This window comes from Buteo buteo, unplaced genomic scaffold (genome assembly GCF_964188355.1).
Source record: "Buteo buteo unplaced genomic scaffold, bButBut1.hap1.1 HAP1_SCAFFOLD_185, whole genome shotgun sequence".
In the NCBI taxonomy this organism is placed as follows: domain Eukaryota; kingdom Metazoa; phylum Chordata; class Aves; order Accipitriformes; family Accipitridae; genus Buteo; species Buteo buteo.
The window spans coordinates 122,501-135,000 of NW_027439349.1; positions in this window are offsets into that span (position 1 = coordinate 122,501).

Sequence of the window (12,500 nt, forward strand, 5' to 3'; positions counted from 1 at the left end):
GCCTCCCCTTGCCGGCCCAAGGGGTAGACCTGGCCGCCCCTTGCCGGCCCAAGTGGTAGACCTGGCCGCCCCTTGCCGGCCCAAGGGGTAGACCTGGCCGCCCCTTGCCGGCCCAAGGGGTAGACCTGGCCGCCCCTTGCCGGCCCAAGGGGTAGACCTGGCCGCCCCTTGCCGGCCCAAGGGGTAGACCTGGCCGCCCCTTGCCGGCCCAAGGGGTAGACCTGGCCGCCCCTTGCCGGCCCAAGGGGTAGACCTGGCCGCCCCTTGCCGGCCCAAGGGGTAGACCTGGCCTCCCCTTGCCGGCCCAAGGGGTAGACCTGGCCGCCCCTTGCCGGCCCAAGGGGTAGACCTGGCCGCCCCTTGCCGGCCCAAGGGGTAGACCTGGCCGCCCCTTGCCGGCCCAAGGGGTAGACCTGGCCGCCCCTTGCCGGCCCAAGGGGTAGACCTGGCCGCCCCTTGCCGGCCCAAGGGGTAGACCTGGCCTCCCCTTGCCGGCCCAAGGGGTAGACCTGGCCGCCCCTTGCCGGCCCAAGGGGTAGACCTGGCCGCCCCTTGCCGGCCCAAGGGGTAGACCTGGCCGCCCCTTGCCGGCCCAAGGGGTAGACCTGGCCGCCTTACCTGACCGTCCAGAGCAGTCCTGGCATCCCTACCTGATGCTCCAGACTTAGCTTGGCGTCCCATGCCGACACTCCGGGGTAGTACCATTACCCCTACCCGGCAGCCAGGGGTAGTACCCGTAACCCTCATTGGTACTCCGGGGTAGTACCAGTACCCCCACCCGGCAGCCAGGGGTAGTACCCGTAACCCCCACCTGTACTCCTTGGTAGTACCCGTATACCCCCGCCCGATACTCCGGGGCAGTACCCGCATACCCCCGCCCGGTACTCCGGGGCAGTACCCGCATACCCCCGCCCGGTACTCCGGGGAAGTACCCATATACCCCCGCCCGGTACTCCGGGGCAGTACCCGCATACCCCCGCCCGGTACTCCAGGGCAGTACCCGCATACCCCCGCCCGGTACTCCGGGGAAGTACCCATATACCTCCACCCGGTACTCCGGGGCAGTACCCGCATACCCCCGCCCGGTACTCCGGGGCAGCACCCCTATGCCCCCGCCCGGTACTCCGGGGCAGTACCCGTATGCCCCCGCCCGGTACTCCGGGGCAGTACCAGTACCCCCGCCCGGTACTCCGGGGTACTACCCGTAACACCCACCTGTACTCCTTCGTAGTACCCGTATACCCCCGCCCGGTACTCCGGGGCAGTACCCGCATACCCCTGCCCGGTACTCCGGGGCAGTACCCGTATACCCCCGCCCGGTACCCCGGGGTAGTACCCGTGTACCCCCGTCAGTACTCCGGGGCAGTACCGGTACCCCCGCCCGGTACTCCGGGGTACTACCCGTAACCCCCACCTGTACTCCTTCCTTGGTAGTACCCGTATACCCCCGCCCGGTACTCCGGGGCAGTACCCGCATACCCCCGCCCGGTACTCCGGGGCAGTACCGGTACCCCCGCCCAGTACTCCGGGGTGCTACCCGTAACCCCCACCTGTACTCCTTGGTAGTACCCGTATACCCCCGCCCGGTACTCCGGGGCAGTACCCGCATACCCCCGCCCGGTACTCCGGGGCAGTACCGGTACCCCCGCCCGGTACTCCGGGGTGCTACCCGTAACCCCCACCTGTACTCCTTCCTTGGTAGTACCCGTATACCCCCGCCCGGTACTCCGGGGCAGTACCCGCATACCCCCGCCCGGTACTCCGGGGAAGTACCCATATACCTCCACCCGGTACTCCGGGGCAGTACCCGCATACCCCCGCCCGGTACTCTGGGGCAGTACCCGTATGCCCCCGCCCGGTACTCCGGGGTACTACCCGTAACCCCCACCTGTGCTCCTTCGTAGTACCCGTATACCCCCGTCCTGTACTCCGGGGTAGTACCCGTATACCGCCGCCCGGTACCCCGGGGTAGTACCCGTGTACCCCCGTCAGTACTCCGGGGCAGTACCGGTACCCCCGCCCGGTACGCCGGGGGAAAAACTGCTGTCCCTACGGGCGCGCGAGTTTAGACCCAGCCTTCCTACCCGACCCTCCGCCTTACGCCCGGTGTCCCCAGGCGACGTTCCGGGATAGAACCCGTTCCCCCACCAGTACTCTGGGCCCGTGGCGGAACCCTTTGTGATGCGCCGGAGTTCTACCTGCTGTCCCTACGGGCACGCGGCGATGGATCCCGGCCCCCCATCCTGACCCTCCAGGGTAGGCCCGGCCACCCTACCTGACCCTCTGGGGTCAGCCCGGTGTCCCTACCCGACGCTCCGGGGTAGGCCTGGCGCCCCTACCTCATCCTCCGGGGTAGTACCCGTACCCCTACCGGTGCTCCGGGGTACACCTGCTGTCCCTACAGGCGCTCCGGGGTAGGCCCGGCCACCCTACCTGACCCTCTGGGGTCAGCCCGGTGTCCCTACCCGACGCTCCGGGGTACGCCTGGCGCCCCTACCTCATGCTCCGGGGTAGTACCGGTACCCCTACCGGTGCTCCGGGGTACACCTGCTGTCCCTACAGGCGCTCCGGGGTAGGCCCGGCCACCCTACCTGACCCTCCGGGGTCAGCCCGGTGTCCCTACCCGACGCTCCGGGGTAGGCCTGGCGCCCCTACCTCATCCTCCGGGGTAGTGCCGGTACCCCTGCCGGTGCTCCGGGGTACACCTGCGGTCCCTACAGGCGCTCCGGGGTAGGCCCGGCCACCCTACCTGACCCTCCGGGGTCAGCCCGGTATCCCTACCCGACGCTCCGGGGTAGGCCTGGCGCCCCTACCTCATCCTCCGGGGTAGTACCCGTACCCCTACCGGTGCTCCGGGATACACCTGCGGTCCCTACAGGCGCTCCGGGGTAGGCCCGGCCACCCTACCTGACCCTCTGGGGTCAGCCCGGTGTCCCTACCCGACGCTCCGGGGTACGCCTGGCGCCCCTACCTCATGCTCCGGGGTAGTGCCGGTACCCCTGCCGGTGCTCCGGGGTACACCTGCGGTCCCTACAGGCGCTCCGGGGTAGGCCCGGCCACCCTACCTGACCCTCCGGGGTCAGCCCGGTATCCCTACCCGACGCTCCGGGGTAGGCCTGGCGCCCCTACCTCATCCTCCGGGGTAGTGCCGGTACCCCTGCCGGTGCTCCGGGGTACACCTGCGGTCCCTACAGGCGCTCCGGGGTAGGCCCGGCCACCCTACCTGACCCTCCGGGGTCAGCCCGGTGTCCCTACCCGACGCTCCGGGGTAGGCCTGGCGCCCCTACCTCATCCTCCGGGGTAGTGCCGGTACCCCTGCCGGTGCTCCGGGATACCCCTGCGGTCCCTACAGGCGCTCCGGGGTAGGCCCGGCCACCCTACCTGACCCTCTGGGGTCAGCCCGGTGTCCCTACCCGACGCTCCGGGGTAGGCCTGGCGCCCCTACCTCATCCTCCGGGGTAGTGCCGGTACCCCTGCCGGTGCTCCGGGGTACACCTGCGGTCCCTACAGGCGCTCCGGGGTAGGCCCGGCCACCCTACCTGACCCTCCGGGGTCAGCCCGGTATCCCTACCCGACGCTCCGGGGTAGGCCTGGCGCCCCTACCTCATCCTCCGGGGTAGTGCCGGTACCCCTGCCGGTGCTCCGGGGTACACCTGCGGTCCCTACAGGCGCTCCGGGGTAGGCCCGGCCACCCTACCTGACCCTCTGGGGTCAGCCCGGTGTCCCTACCCGACGCTCCGGGGTAGGCCTGGCGCCCCTACCTCATCCTCCGGGGTAGTGCCGGTACCCCTGCCGGTGCTCCGGGGTACACCTGCGGTCCCTACAGGCGCTCCGGGGTAGGCCCGGCCACCCTACCTGACCCTCCGGGGTCAGCCCGGTGTCCCTACCCGACGCTCCGGGGTAGGCCTGGCGCCCCTACCTCATCCTCCGGGGTAGTGCCGGTACCCCTACCGGTGCTCCGGGATACCCCTGCGGTCCCTACAGGCGCTCCGGGGTAGGCCCGGCCACCCTACCTGACCCTCCGGGGTCAGCCCGGTGTCCCTACCCGACGCTCCGGGGTAGGCCTGGCGCCCCTACCTCATCCTCCGGGGTAGTGCCGGTACCCCTGCCGGTGCTCCGGGGTACACCTGCGGTCCCTACAGGCGCTCCGGGGTAGGCCCGGCCACCCTACCTGACCCTCCGGGGTCAGCCCGGTATCCCTACCCGACGCTCCGGGGTAGGCCTGGCGCCCCTACCTCATCCTCCGGGGTAGTGCCGGTACCCCTGCCGGTGCTCCGGGGTACACCTGCGGTCCCTACAGGCGCTCCGGGGTAGGCCCGGCCACCCTACCTGACCCTCCGGGGTCAGCCCGGTGTCCCTACCCGACGCTCCGGGGTAGGCCTGGCGCCCCTACCTCATCCTCCGGGGTAGTGCCGGTACCCCTGCCGGTGCTCCGGGGTACACCTGCGGTCCCTACAGGCGCTCCGGGGTAGGCCCGGCCACCCTACCTGACCCTCCGGGGTCAGCCCGGTATCCCTACCCGACGCTCCGGGGTAGGCCTGGCGCCCCTACCTCATCCTCCGGGGTAGTGCCGGTACCCCTGCCGGTGCTCCGGGGTACACCTGCGGTCCCTACAGGCGCTCCGGGATAGGCCCGGCCACCCTACCTGACCCTCCGGGGTCAGCCCGGTATCCCTACCCGACGCTCCGGGGTAGGCCTGGCGCCCCTACCTCATCCTCCGGGGTAGTGCCGGTACCCCTGCCGGTGCTCCGGGGTACACCTGCGGTCCCTACAGGCGCTCCGGGGTAGGCCCGGCCACCCTACCTGACCCTCCGGGGTCAGCCCGGTATCCCTACCCGACGCTCCGGGGTAGGCCTGGCGCCCCTACCTCATCCTCCGGGGTAGTGCCGGTACCCCTGCCGGTGCTCCGGGGTACACCTGCGGTCCCTACAGGCGCTCCGGGGTAGGCCCGGCCACCCTACCTGACCCTCTGGGGTCAGCCCGGTGTCCCTACCCGACGCTCCGGGGTAGGCCTGGCGCCCCTACCTCATCCTCCGGGGTAGTGCCGGTACCCCTGCCGGTGCTCCGGGGTACACCTGCGGTCCCTACAGGCGCTCCGGGGTAGGCCCGGCCACCCTACCTGACCCTCTGGGGTCAGCCCGGTGTCCCTACCCGACGCTCCGGGGTAGGCCTGGCGCCCCTACCTCATCCTCCGGGGTAGTGCCGGTACCCCTACCGGTGCTCCGGGGTACACCTGCGGTCCCTACAGGCGCTCCGGGGTAGGCCCGGCCACCCTACCTGACTTTCTGGGGGTCAGCCCGGTATCCCTACCTGATGCTCCGGGGTAGTCCTGGCCTCCTTACCTGTGTCTCCGGGTAAACCTGGCCACGCTGCAGGGTCGGCCTGCACTCCCTGGCCGCACTACGGGCCGGTCCTGATTAGTGTATTAAGACCGCTCCGCGATTCCACTTTCTTAAAATTTATTGTGTCTGACAGCTTGTCTTTTACCGCGCACGCAGGCAGGCAGGCAGGCAGGCAGGCACGCGTCAAAAACGTGAGAGCAAAGCGTTACCCGCAGTCGGAGTACTTTATCGGTAACGACTTCTTCGGGAAGAGGCGCCGACGCTGCTCTCTCGTCTCTGTACGAGTCGGTGGCCGTCCGGGTACCGCGTGGCACCGTTGGCGTGGGATCCGCTCCTAAACGAATACAGAAGAATCGATACGCTATGAATCGTCATCGATTGAAGTTATTAACAGTTGACGAGCGATGCTGGATTGTATCGTTTATGGAGCGTCACCTACCGACTGATTTAGCGCTACGCGGTAATACGCTTTCTGGCAGTTCCTTAAATAACAAAACTCATTCGTTCACGCACGCTAGGTGTGCATCCCTTCGTTAATAGCCGGAGAAGGAATACGTACGTACGTACGTACGTACCTACCAGCGGATCGTCACGGATTGAATATGACTCGATTAGTAGTCACCAGTATTATAAATTACCGACTCCTAAAGTTTGATTGCGGCACTCCTTTAGGACCTTGCGACGCTCTTGGTTAACGTTAGCGTTCTCCGGCCCCTGCGTTATCGCGCATTAACTGTTCATTGGCCTCCGAGGGACGGCGGTCTCGCAGGCCTCTGAAGAAAGCCAGTCGGCTGCCTGACAAGCGGTCCCTGTGGCCGAGGCCGACTTAGCCGAGCATCCTCGGAGACGACGAGCTCGCGTGGCCGCCGTGCCGGCTGACCGGCCCGCCCCGGGGCCGTTTCCCCCCCGCTCCCCGTCGCCGAAGGAGCGCGCCCCCCGCCACCGCCTAAGGCCGCTGGGACCTTCCTCACCGCTCGAACGCATCCCGCCGGCGACGGAGCCGCTGATGCCCCTCTGTCGGAAGCGCGGCGCGCCTCTCCGGCAGCCCTGGCTGGGGCCCTGGAGCCCCAGGTCTCTGCCCAGGCCGAGGCACGCGGCTGCTGCTTTGCCAGGGACGGGTCCGACCGGGAGCCGAGCGCATCGCCCGTAGGCAGGCACGGGCGCAGGCCGGACGTCGAAGCGGCCGACCACCCGGGCTGTAACAGAGAAAGCGGCGTTAGCGACACCGTTACAAATCTTTCTCATTTCCACCTGCGTGCGCGCCCGCACCCCGCCAAAACAGGCCCCCGGCCCGAACGCCCACCGCCTGCTGCTGCAGCCGCTCACCCGCCCTTAGACACACGCACGCGCACGCACGCACTGCCCCCCCCCCATTCGAGTCCCCGCCCCAAACACCTCCCGCCCGCCACCGCACCCACTCGCACGGGGCTACACACGTGCGCACCCCCCCCCCCCGCAACCGGCCCCCCCCAGCCCAAACCCTCCACCCGCTGCCCCGCTCACAGTCGTGCGCTCAAAACGCACACGCGCGCAGCCCCCCCCCCCCCCCCGCCCGAAACAGGGCCCCGGGCCGACACCCCCCACCCCCGTCACCCCGGGCCCGCCGCTGCACGCACACACACACCGCCCCCCCGCCCTCCCGCCACGCAGTTCGCGCCGAGCCTGGCTGCCCCTGCTCCCCCCTTCCGCCACCAGGCTTGCCGCCCCCGGTGGTGGAAGGCGGGAGACTTTAGGACCCTGCGGCGTCCCTGCCGGCTCCGTGCCCGGGCGGGAGAGGGGAGCCCCCCCGGTGCCCTGCCGTCTCTAAACCCCAGCTGCCGAGTCCCTATCCTGCCGCACCCGTGGCCCCGCTCCCGCCTTTCTTTCTCAGCCAGCCACGCACTCGCCCTGCTCCACTCCCGCCCGCCGCCGCCGCGGGGGGAAAACTAAAGGACCGGGGGGGTGGGACGGGGACGGGGACGGGGACGGGGACGGGGGAGAGAAGTAAAAAAAATAAAACTCCAACCGATCCAAACAGAAGCCTTCTCCGAAAAGACACACCGTCCCCCCTCGCCAGCCTGCCTCTGCGCCAGGCTCCCCGCCTGCTCGCCAGCCGCTCTCGCCCTGCTGCACTCCTGCCCGCCCTCGCCGCGGGGGGAAAACTAAACGACCGGGGGGGACGGGACGGGGACGGGGACGGGGACGGGGACGGGGGAGAGAAGTAAAAAAAATAAAACTCCAACCGATCCAAACAGAAGCCTTCTCCGAAAAGACACACCGTCCCCCCTCGCCAGCCTGCCTCTGCGCCAGGCTCCCCGCCTGCTCGCCCTGCTCCACTCCTGCCCGCCCCCGCCGCGGGGGGAAAACTAAACGACCGGGGGGGGGGGGGGACGGGGACGGGGACGGGGACGGGGGAGAGAAGTAAAAAAAATAAAACTCCAACCGATCCAAACAGAAGCCTTCTCCGAAAAGACACACCGTCCCCCCTCGCCAGCCTGCCTCTGCGCCAGGCTCCCCGCCTGCTCGCCAGCCGCTCTCGCCCTGCTCCATTCCTGCCCGCCCCCGCCGCGGGGGGAAAACTAAACGACCGGGGGGGGGGGGACGGGGACGGGGACGGGGACGGGGGAGAGAAGTAAAAAAAATAAAACTCCAACCGATCCAAACAGAAGCCTTCTCCGAAAAGACACACCGTCCCCCCTCGCCAGCCTGCCTCTGCGCCAGGCTCCCCGCCTGCTCGCCAGCCGCTCTCGCCCTGCTCCACTCCTGCCCGCCCCCGCCGCGGGGGGAAAACTAAACGACCGGGGGGGGGGGGACGGGGACGGGGACGGGGACGGGGACGGGGACGGGGGAGAGAAGTAAAAAAAATAAAACTCCAACCGATCCAAACAGAAGCCTTCTCCGAAAAGACACACCGTCCCCCCTCGCCAGCCTACCTCTGCGCCAGGCTCCCCGCCTGCTCGCCAGCCGCTCTCGCCCCCCCTCTTTTCTAGCCTCCTTTCCCCGCCGCTGCTGCCGCCGCGACTGAGCAGCAGACCGTTGCCGTGGCGGGAAACACCACAGTTTCCGGGGGCCCCGTTGCCGGGCTGCAGACCACCCCACCCAGCCACCCGCCCCCCAACCCCCCGTCTCCAGGGCGCCGGAAAGTCTGTGATCGGGTGGGGCCGGGGGAGGGGGGGGGGGGGGGGCTGCACCTACTGGCCTGCAGGTCCGGGACTGCAGCGCGGGGAGGGAGGGGGAGCACACCGGTGCAGGGGTGCGTGTAGCTGTGTGTGCCTGCGTCGCGTTCTGTGTGTGTGTGTGTGTGTGTGTGCGCGCGCCTCTGAGCGCGCGTGTGTCACCGGGGGGGGGGGGGGGTGGCAGTGCCTGCAGGATCGCAGATATGTATTTTAAAGTATTTATTTTATTAAAAAAAGGAAAACGTCAAAAAAACACCAAAAAAAACCAGGCGGGGGGGGGGGGGAGAAAAATTAAAAACAACCCCCCAAAAAAAGCCCAAGACCGCAAAAACCAAAACCAAAAGTCGGCGAGCACCCAGCAGCGCCGGGACCCGAACCTGAACCTGGCAAGGGGCTACCAGTCCTGAAGGCACCCAGTGAACAGCGAACTCGCGCCGGGGAGCCGGGCAGTTTGTGCCGGGGGCTGCCACCTCTGCCCGGACCCCGCCGACAGAATATGGTTGGGGGGGGGGGGGGGCAGCAGCGGAGCAGAGGGGCTGGCTGGTGTGGTGAAGCTGGCAAGTGCCTGGCAGCCACCGGCTCGGAATAGGTGCGTGCACGTGCATGAGAACGACGAGGGTGGGGGGGGGGGTGTGTGTGTGTCAGGAAACAAAAATTATTTTGAAAACTGGTTGTCGTTAATATTGTATTAATATTTCCCGCCGGAATCAATAAAGGTGAAATAACTCTTGCATCAGACAGTACGTTTAAACGTGCTCCCTTGGTGTAGAAGTGGTTCAAACTCGGGAAGGGGAGGGGGAAAGAAATGCCGTCCGGGAGAACCGGGAGAGGGTGGCCCTTTTAATCAGATTTGCTAAAATCTCAAAAGAAAGAAAAAAAAAAAAAAAAACGAAAAAAACGAACCAAAAACAGGCGCACCTGCCCCCCCCGCCCCCCCCCGCCCAAGGGGCACCGAACGGCTGCCAGGTCTACCCGGCTCCGCGGGCGGCCGCCAGGTCTACCCGGCTCCGGAGGCCGGCGCGGCCGCCGGCGGCGCCCGGAGGACGCGGGGTGTCGCTGCCGCAGCGGCCGGTGAAAAGGGCCGCCAGGTCTACCCGGCTCCGCGGGCGGCCGCCAGGTCTACCCGGCTCCGGAGGCCGGCGCGGCCGCCGGCGGCGCCCGGAGGACGCGGGGTGTCGCTGCCGCAGCGGCCGGTGAAAAGGGCCGCCAGGTCTACCCGGCTCCGCGGGCGGCCGCCAGGTCTACCCGGCTCCGGAGGCCGGCGCGGCCGCCGGCGGCGCCCGGAGGACGCGGGGTGTCGCTGCCGCAGCGGCCGGTGAAAAGGGCCGCCAGGTCTACCCGGCTCCGCGGGCGGCCGCCAGGTCTACCCGGCTCCGGAGGCCGGCGCGGCCGCCGGCGGCGCCCGGAGGACGCGGGGTGTCGCTGCCGCAGCGGCCGGTGAAAAGAGCCGCCAGGTCTACCCGGCTCCGCGGGCGGCCGCCAGGTCTACCCGGCTCCGGAGGCCGGCGCGGCCGCCGGCGGCGCCCGGAGGACGCGGGGTGTCGCTGCCGCAGCGGCCGGTGAAAAGAGCCGCCAGGTCTACCCGGCTCCGCGGGCGGCCGCCAGGTCTACCCGGCTCCGGAGGCCGGCGCGGCCGCCGGCGGCGCCCGGAGGACGCGGGGTGTCGCTGCCGCAGCGGCCGGTGAAAAGAGCCGCCAGGTCTACCCGGCTCCGGCGGGACTTAGCCGCATTTCGGGGGCGGGGAGGTAGACCTGATAGCCCCGCCACTTTCTCGGAGCTGGCCAAGGGGTCGCTGTTTTTCGCTGCCTCCAGTTACGTCATCGTAAAAGTCGGTGTCATTGGCGGGTCTCCCCGGTGGGCAGGGACGGCACTCTTGGAGCCGGCCGGGGGCGGGGACGTGATCTCCCGTACTATAGGAGGTAGTGGTGACTCGTGCACGGAGCAGCGCTAGTGAGCGGCTGCAAGGCTTACGGCTCAGCCGGCGAAGTGGAGCGCTGGGCGGCCGTTGTGGTGGTGGTTTTGCCTGGTGGTTCGGCTCGTTTTCTGTCTGTTCGGCCAGTTGGTCTCTCCCGGTGTTTTCCAAGTAAGCCAGCCGGGCGCCTGCGAGGGTCTGGCAGGCTGGCGGTGGCTGTTGACCCGAGTGGTGCGAGAGGTGCAAAGGTGGATTCCGCAGGGCATAGCCCGGTGGCCGGCGGCGGCCACCGGCACTCGAACGCTGGAAGACCGGGTGGAGCCGAGCCTGCCTCGGCTTTCCCCCGGCCCCGGAGGGCCCGATGATGGCAAAGGTGGAGCGCTGGTATATGCGAGGGCAGCTGCCCGTGAGCATCCAGCCCGCCGCGGCTGCCGCCGCCTCCTGAGGGCCTGGTGATGGGCGGGCGAGGTGGCGGCACCTCGTCCTTTGACTCTGGCCTTAAGCTGGAGCGGGCAGAGCGGCAGCCGGTCCCGGTGGCTGGCAGCCGGATGCAGACGGCTGGGGGTTCTCGTGCGTGCCGCAGCTTCCCCCCAGCCCCCGAGGGCCCGATGATGGCACAGGTGAGAGGCTGCAGCGCCTCGTCCTGTTTTTGCCGGCATGAGCCACGCGTGGGCGGCCTGTGGTGTCCGGCCTGCCCCGGCTTGCCTGGTTGCAGGAGGGCTCGGTGGAAAGGTCTGCAGCGCTCTACCGGGTTTAGAGGTGGCGGCACCTCATCGCGTTTTCTCCGGCCTTAAGCTGGAGCCCATGCACGAATTGGGCAGAGTGCAAGCGGCAGCCGGTCCCGGTGGCTGGCAGCCGGATGCAGACGGCTGGGGGTTCTCGTGCGTGCCGCAGCTTCCCCCCAGCCCCCGAGGGCCCGATGATGGCACAGGTGAGAGGCCGCAGCGCCTCGTCCTGTTTCTGCCGGCATGAGCCACGCGTGGGCGGCCTGTGGTGTCCGGCCTGCCCCGGCTTGCCTGGTTGCAGGAGGGCTCGGTGGAAAGGTCTGCAGCGCTGTACCGGGTTAGAGGTGGCGGCACCTCATCGCGTTTTCTCCGGCCTTAAGCTGGAGCCCATGCACGAATTGGGCAGAGTGCAAGCGGCAGCCGGTCCCGGTGGCTGGCAGCCGGATGCAGACGGCTGGGGGTTCTCGTGCGTGCCGCAGCTTCCCCCCAGCCCCCGAGGGCCCGATGATGGCACAGGTGAGAGGCCGCAGCGCCTCGTCCTGTTTCTGCCGGCATGAGCCACGCGTGGGCGGCCTGTGGTGTCCGGCCTGCCCCGGCTTGCCTGGTTGCAGGAGGGCTCGGTGGAAAGGTCTGCAGCGCTGTACCGGGTTAGAGGTGGCGGCACCTCATCGCGTTTTCTCCGGCCTTAAGCTGGAGCCCGCGAAGCGGGAAGAAAAGTGCGGCTGTACCTGGTGGCTGGCAAGTCGAACGCAGGCGGCTGGGGTTGTCTCGCTTCTGTGGCATTCCCCCAGGCCCCGAACACCCGTGCGCGGCATGGGTCCAGGTGCCTTTTTTTTCCCCGACGGCAAGCGGTTGCCTGTGGGGCGGGCAAAGACCGGCAGCCGGTGGCGGTTGCCGGCACTCGAACGCTGGAGGAGCTGGGGGAGTTGAGCCTGCTGTGGCCATCCCCCGGTCCCGTTACCTTCCTCAAGGGAATCGTTGTCTGGAGCCGGGTGGCCCGTGGCACCTCCCGCTCCACGATTTGACTGATCCAGACCCACAGGCAGCGCCCGCTGAGGCGTCCTCGGGTGCGTCGGAGAGCCTCCACGGCGGGCCGGCTCTGCCGGTGTTCAGGCCGTTGGAGCACCTCTCGCAGGCGTTGCCCTCACTCGCACGCAGAGCCCCCGCACCTGCCGTCCGCCCCCGGTTGGCGACGGGTGCGAGTGGCCGTCGCTGTCCCAGGACTCGTGGCCGTGGGGCCTCCGCTCCTTCCTCCGTTCCCTTCCCTTACTGATCGATGAGGCGTTTAGGGCGCGTCGGAGGGGCTTCCCGGCGGGCCGGCTCTGCCGGTGTTCAGGCCGGCGTTGCACCTCTCCGCAGACGTTGC